This window comes from Solanum dulcamara, chromosome 9 (assembly GCF_947179165.1).
Source record: "Solanum dulcamara chromosome 9, daSolDulc1.2, whole genome shotgun sequence".
In the NCBI taxonomy this organism is placed as follows: domain Eukaryota; kingdom Viridiplantae; phylum Streptophyta; class Magnoliopsida; order Solanales; family Solanaceae; genus Solanum; species Solanum dulcamara.
Genome location: NC_077245.1, coordinates 51,524,304 through 51,531,476, shown reverse-complemented (window position 1 = coordinate 51,531,476; position 7,173 = coordinate 51,524,304). Strand labels below are relative to the sequence as shown.

General features: G+C 40.2%; 1 pseudogene; it reads right to left on the bottom strand.

Moving 5' to 3' along the window:
• Window positions 1–525: 525 nt before the first annotated feature.
• On the bottom strand, window positions 526–645 carry LOC129904741 (5S ribosomal RNA; annotated as a pseudogene).
• Between the last annotated feature and the right edge of the window lie 6,528 nt (window positions 646–7,173).

Here is a 7,173-nt window from a genome sequence, read left to right as displayed (position 1 = left end):
AATATGGGAATATATCTGAGATGGACGTCTAAACTTCACTAAGATATCTTGCCGAACCAAGTTAGAAAGGTCCGAAAGCCGCCAATAATTGAATGGAAGCCAGAATGCTACATAAGGCAGTGTTAAGAAGTTTGTGACAAGACCTTGAAAAACATAACACTAGAAGGAGGCTGCGTATAAAAATAAAAGAGTGTAACCATGAAAGGATATCAACCAACTTAAGAGACATTACGAAGGATAATGACAGCATGCTAGACCAAAAGCCAAAATATTGATTATAGCGTTAGTCACAAATGATCTTGCGATAGATAAATAACCATAGAAAAAGGAATAGAAAGCCTCCTGTGGTAGAAAATGAGGAGAACACAAAGTGAATAAAGGATAGTGGAGCTAAAGGTCTACGCCGATACTAGATGCAAGATAACAGACGAAAGGACAGGGCAAAACATAAAGACTCACGAGACAATGCTAAGGTAAATCTGGAGCTGAGTTGAGTGCCCCACACATTATGGCAAGGATTAAAATGAAACGCGACACGAAGACTTCCCAGGGAGGTCACCCATCCCAGTATTACTCTCTCCCGAGCACGCTTAACCTCGAAATTCTGATGGAACTTAATGTGTTAGTGCTGGTATGATCACGCGAGATGGAAGAATCGGAACTAGCGGCGGAGGAACGACATGAGATTATGTTCCTGGAATACTATATGTTACGTTAAGGCAATTGTGACAAGGGCTTAAGCAAAATAAGAAGGATTAGCTAATTGCTAAATGACGACACATTCAAATGCCACAACTCTTCAACATAGTACCAGTTAATGAGAGGAAAACCACAGAATGACTATATGGGCCAGTAGGCGAGGGAAATTCGACACCGCTTGGCAGCCAACTTTGAGGGCGAAAAAAAAAACAAAACCCCAAAAGTTAAGGGTACTAATTGATATAATTTGTGGAAGTCAGAAAGTAATACCCAAAGTCGGAAATTCCATAATATGATCAGGACTACAAGACTCATTCCACACTCCATCGATGGATGACTCTGAAGGGAATGTTACCCATGGATTAACGATATTGGCCCTTTCTCCTTTGAGTAAAGGCTACCTACTCAGCCGAGAAGGTGTAAAATTATAGGGTGAAGAAATGGTAAGACCTTACGGAGTCCCCATAGCTATTATATCAGGCAGAGAAGCCCAAGTTACAGTTAACTACCGAGAGATGCAAGGATAGGTTAAGCCAAACTATCGAGATGGAATTGGTACTATGGGTGAAATAATACAAGGCCACGATTGGGACAAAGAGCTCCCCCAACATCAAATATAGGATAAGGAAGAAAAAGGCAAGGTAAAACATGAGGACTAGAGAGATAACGCTAGGATACTTCTTGTACCCTCTCGTCAATTTGTAAGGAAGAAAATAACACATGATAATGTGTCTAGAAGGTTACAAGTGGGGGTAAGGAAAGTGGTGAAAGAGTTTAAATGAAACTGGCAGAACTAGCTGGTTACTATAGGATGGCGAGTATATACGCCACAATTCTGTCAGAATTATACCAGATCATATTAGATAAAGCACAGAACAACTATGAGAGCTATTACACGAGGGGGCTACAACATTATTCAGTAGCCAACCCTAAGGATTGAAAAGCAGAACCCAAAAGATAGAATGCCAGTAAAAGTTCTGGAAAGAGTTGAGAAAGACTATACGAGGCTAACGATTCCCAAGTTATCAACGTCATTACGCACCCATTTTATACTCTATAAGAGTAGGGTGCTATATGGGTTATTGTGAGTAGGCTAATGAATCAGCCCATTTGCTTCCAATCAAGAGCACCTATGCTACTGAAATTAGGGGGAGTTATAGAACATGGAGAATGGTAAGGTTTCGTGAGGTTTCCCCAGTTAATATCTCAGATAGAGGGACTTTGATTATGGTTAACGTCTAGAGATCAGTCCAAGAAAAGATTGGGAGCATAGATAGGTCTTCGTACCGTATTCTTCTTCAAGCTGTTGAACAGACTAAGCATACTATTATATGGTTGGCTTTAGGAGCAACTGAGACGATCGTCCACCACTTATTAAGATTATCTACCATAATGGCTACCACTCTGGTATCCCAATGGCTCCATACAAGACTGGTAGAGTAAGACGTGTAAGTCCCCTATTGGATGGGTAAATGTTAGAAAGACTAAGCTAAGAAGGCCCCGACATGATTAAGCAAGCTATTGACTAAAAGCCCAGAGTCGGCAGGAATGATATACAGATAATCAACGTCGACATACAGAGTTCAAATTAATGATTGGATGTTCATAATAGGGTCACCTAGAAAAGGAACTTGACCCAAAATATGTTAGACTGTATCAAGTTACTCGTAAGTTGAGCTTACCACCTCATTTGGAAACTATACGCCCAGTCCATCAGATAAGAATGCTTCGCAAGGATACTAACGAGTCACCCAGGGTATATTCCATAGATGAGGACCAGGAGATGAAATCTTATGAGGAAAAACCTATCGCCCTCTTAGATCGGCAAACTAGAAGATTGTAGACTAAAGACGTGCCTTCCGTTAAGATACGGTTGAAAAACCAAAACCAGAAAGAGGATGACCGAGGAAACTAAAGAGAACATGAAATATAAGTATTCGCACCTGTAACCGATGTCTACAGGTAACTCCAACTCTTGAGCACTCGTATGTTAATAATATAGATGGAAATGTATGTGCTAGCATAAAGGAAAAGAACCCCTCTATAATTTATATAAAGTCTCAAAGGAAGTTGCATTTAACATTCGGGGACGAATGTTCTAAAGGGGGGAAGGATGTTACACCCTACATCTTTGAACTCAGAAGGTTCCTTAAGTTACTTAGAATCTAGTATGTGAGCCACTTAAGTTACGACCCTATTGAACAACTCTAAGAAGGGAGAATGTGACACCTCATGGTAGGGAAGGTTGGAAATAGGGTCAAGAGAAGTCGAAAGGAGTTGGAGGCCAAGTAACGAGTCGTAGGACTCGACTTATCTACGTAAGCTACTAATTTAGAAGTCTTACATACGTGAGTTACTTGATTACATACCAAGCTTACGTAGTAAGGGTTTCATAGGCTCTTAAATTACGAATGAGATTACGAACCCACGAGGAAGAAAAAAAATTGTGCGGGGCAGCCAATGGGAGGGTGACACGTGGAAGCACCTAAGCAAGCAGGTGACCCACCTGCTTGGGGGAGGTGGGCCCCACTGCCACATGGCAGCCTCTCCTTGCTTGCATAGATAAGGTGGCCCAATAGGGGCTGGACACGTGTCCCCCTTAGGGGCTGAAACGTGTAGCCTCCTAGGAACACCAATATACATGTATATCATGTAATATGTTCAGTTTGTATTCACAAACTGCAGCAGCAACAAAGGAACTAAAAACCCTAAGCTAGAGAAAAAAAGAGGGCGGCCAAGGAAAAAAAATTAGGTAAGTCTCAATTTTGTTCCGTAAATTAATTATCTAGAGTATAACAAGATGATATGGAGGTATTAGAATTATAAAATCATGGCTTGGTGCAGCAAAAATCGGACAGCAAGCAGCCACGGCGTTCAAGTCGCGCTAGAAAAAGTTCCGAGGCACAATTTTGGCTAGTTTTGGCCAATTTCGGGTAAGGTAAGGCTTATCCTTTAAATTTTGACTTTATTGTGTTATTATAGGGTGTATTACACACCTTATGGTCTTCTGGAAGTTGGGTAAAAGTCGTAAAAAGTTCGACGTTCGGAATAAACTAAATTGAAGTCGCTATAGTTGAATTGTTGTCGAAATAAAGTGTTGTTCTTGTGAGGTGATGCTGAAGGGGTGTGGCTTGTGGTTGAAGGGTCTAAATATGTTCTAAATGAGTTGGGGGAGCTTCTGGTTTCAGCCACACGACCCCCCACTTCATACGGTTAAAGGTTTGGCAAAAATGGAACCTAGAAACCCTATTTTGATATCGTATTTTTGAATAAGTCGTTTGGAGATTATGTTGTATATGGTTGGTGTGAATTTCTGCAGGTTGTTGTTGTTGTTTGGATGTAGGTATTAGGGACCTAATTGGAAATTTGGATAGGGCACATTATAGGGGAGTTGCTGCCCAATTTTCGTTAACGCCTTAACAAACTAAAGAACTAGTCGAGGAAACGACTAAGGAAATTGATTCCATTAATACTAAGGTGTAACCTAAGATGCTGGAAAGCTAAGATTAGTTGATATTCGTATTACTTTTATATTGAATAGGTTCAGAGGACGACGAGACGAGCAGGATAAAGAGTAACTCCCAAGAGGTATGTAAAGCTTTCTCTTGACATGTTTTGGCATAGGTAAGTAAAGCTCATTCTCTTTCTTCTATTGGCATGTCCTAGTTGTAAGCTGAATGTGATACGAGCTCCGAGGTAATTCCATTCTTAAGTATCTCTTATTTACTACTGGATGTTGAACTCTATGGTAGTTAAACTATTTCCCTGGAAACTCTTATATGTTTAAAAGGTATGAATGTACAAACTCATAGTCATAAAACTATTCGAAGACAAATACTCTGGAATTCTTAAGTGAATAGTCTTACTTTGGTATATGTCTAGGAACTTCGAGATATAATCAATGTATCCCCTAATGGCATTTAGAGGGCAGCCAGAATGACTATACTGTTACTCGAATTCTTGAACAATAACTTAGTCCTCTTATAGAGTTAAGTCTCAAATAATGATTTAAACTGTGTTTTGTTTCTCACTACTCTACTCATGTATATTGTAACACTTCTTCTCCGAGTCCCGGGCCGGTTGTTAGATTTGTGCAATTCACTGCATTGTTCACCGAGTCCCTCGCTAGAGGGCCGGCATCCGTATGTATATATATGATGGCCTGGGGCCTGATACTGATACTATGATGATGTGTTATAATAAGGTAACGATGGCCTGGGGCCTGATACTGATACTATGATGATGTGTTGTAATAAGGTGATGATGGCACGGGGCCTGATATTGATACTACATATATGATTTACCGGACCCCTGACGGGGCCGACTATATTGCAAATTTGAGCATGCATGTTTTTGGGATTCACAGAGTACTGGTACATGTTCCTGATTTGATAATTATTTCCCCTGTTTCTCTATTTTGGATATACCTCCAGTTGTACTATGTTACGTTTTACATACTCAGTACATATGTCGTACTGACCCCCTTTTTGGGGGGCTGCATTCATGCCCGCAGGTATAGATACAGGTTTTGGGAGTCCGTCAGCTTAGGATTCCATGCAACTCAACTAGAAGAGGCTCCATTGTATTAGGGCCTAGTTTCTGATATTGTCCACTGATGTATAACATTATGTTATCCATTCGGGGGTACGGCGGGGGCCCTGTCCCGCCATATGTTGTCATTTATATTTTTAGAGGTCTGCAGACATGTATATATGGGTTGTGTATGTCAGTTTGACTCAGTTGGGTCTAAATGATATATGGTATATGTTATTATGTTATGGCAGCCTTGTCGGCTTGTGTGCCCTGTCATGTTGTGATACAAACGAAAAGGGCTACAGGTTTATGAAAATGTTGTCGCCCAATGGGGCTCTGTTATATAATATTATTTTATTTACAGTTCAATTTGACCACAACTGATAGTTGGGTATACGGGGGGTTCAGGTCGGGCCCTAGTCGCGGCCTATGGGGTTGGGTCGTGACAGTTATAATGACACCTACTATAACCCATCAATAGGTAAGCCAGCCCATATCCCGAAACAACTAGTAATAGGATTCAGGGCAGAAACTAACAAATAATAAAACAATAACAAGAATGACATTAAAAAAGTGGAAGCACATCGACTATATACAACAAAACATGAAGGTCCCTCCTAGAACCTGAAAGTCACAAGTATAGGGCTGGTACAAAATAGATACAAGTCCCAAAAGTGAACCACAAAAATAAAGACTTGTCTCATAAAGAAAAATACTAGTCAACTATATACAAATGGAGACAGGAAGATCCCAAAAATGCCAAGTGCTCACCCTCATCTCAGTTGTAGACTGCAACTAGCCTGAATCAACTGTGGTAACTGGTGCTCGGACCTGCATCACAAAAATAGATATAAAGTGTAGTATGGGTACCAAAACAATAGGTACCCAATAAGCATCATAGGCCGACTAAGCTTGAAAACTCAAAACGATAAGAAAAGATAAAGTCTAAGAAAACAACAAAATTGACAGAAAGTAAAGGTGATGCACACGAGTGTAAGGAACTAAAAGAACTAAGTACAACTAACTACTCCTAACTGGGCCTCCATAAACCCAGAAGGTATACTCGTGCCAAGTTTAAGTAAAAATCCGAGCATATCCTCATAAGCCCGACGGATACATAGAATAGCTAAAACTACTAAGAGTATAAAAAGGTGAGTACAAAGCTAGAAAAGCATTTCCCAAACCTCGAGCCATGGATAGACTCTAAGTAACCACAACAGTAGCAGCCTAACTAAGAAGTCTAGCACACAAACTTCAAACTGCGGATATGTCTCAAAGGGGTAAATCAATAGTAGTCTTATAATGATGAAGTAAGGACGGCCTAACCAAGAAGTCTAGCGTCGTGTCTCAAAAGGGCAATAGTCCAAAACTAGGTGAAGCATCTCCATAAATGATAAGAGGGCAGCATAGCCAAACCTTGAATCTGCGATGATAATGATTTCCAAATGATATCATGTCATCCTATCATTGTAAAACCACTATTGAGCGACATTCGCTCTCACATAGTCGACAAACACTCCAAGATCGAACCTTACCCGAATTCTGAATCATCAAGTAATGCCCAAAAGTTTAAATCATCCATGAATGAGCCATAAAAAGAGGGAGAAAGGGTAGAAGTAAACAAAGTAGAGGCCATACCTAATTTAAGGCTCAAACTACCAGACCCAAGTCTTATATTCCAATCTACAGAAAGTTAAGCCATCCGAATCGATGTCAGGGTAAAAGCAAGGCATGAAGGATCCGATTATCGCAAGTCTATGGCAAACACTAGTCTAAGCTTAGACTAAGGCCAACATACTCAATATCAACAAAATATTAATACACAAATCCACAAGGTATGGATGATCACATTAAAGATGAAACCATGCTCACAAGTACCTAGTACTATCCGAATATAGCCTAAAACACAATTTCTACACAATTAGGCATAATTAAGAACCC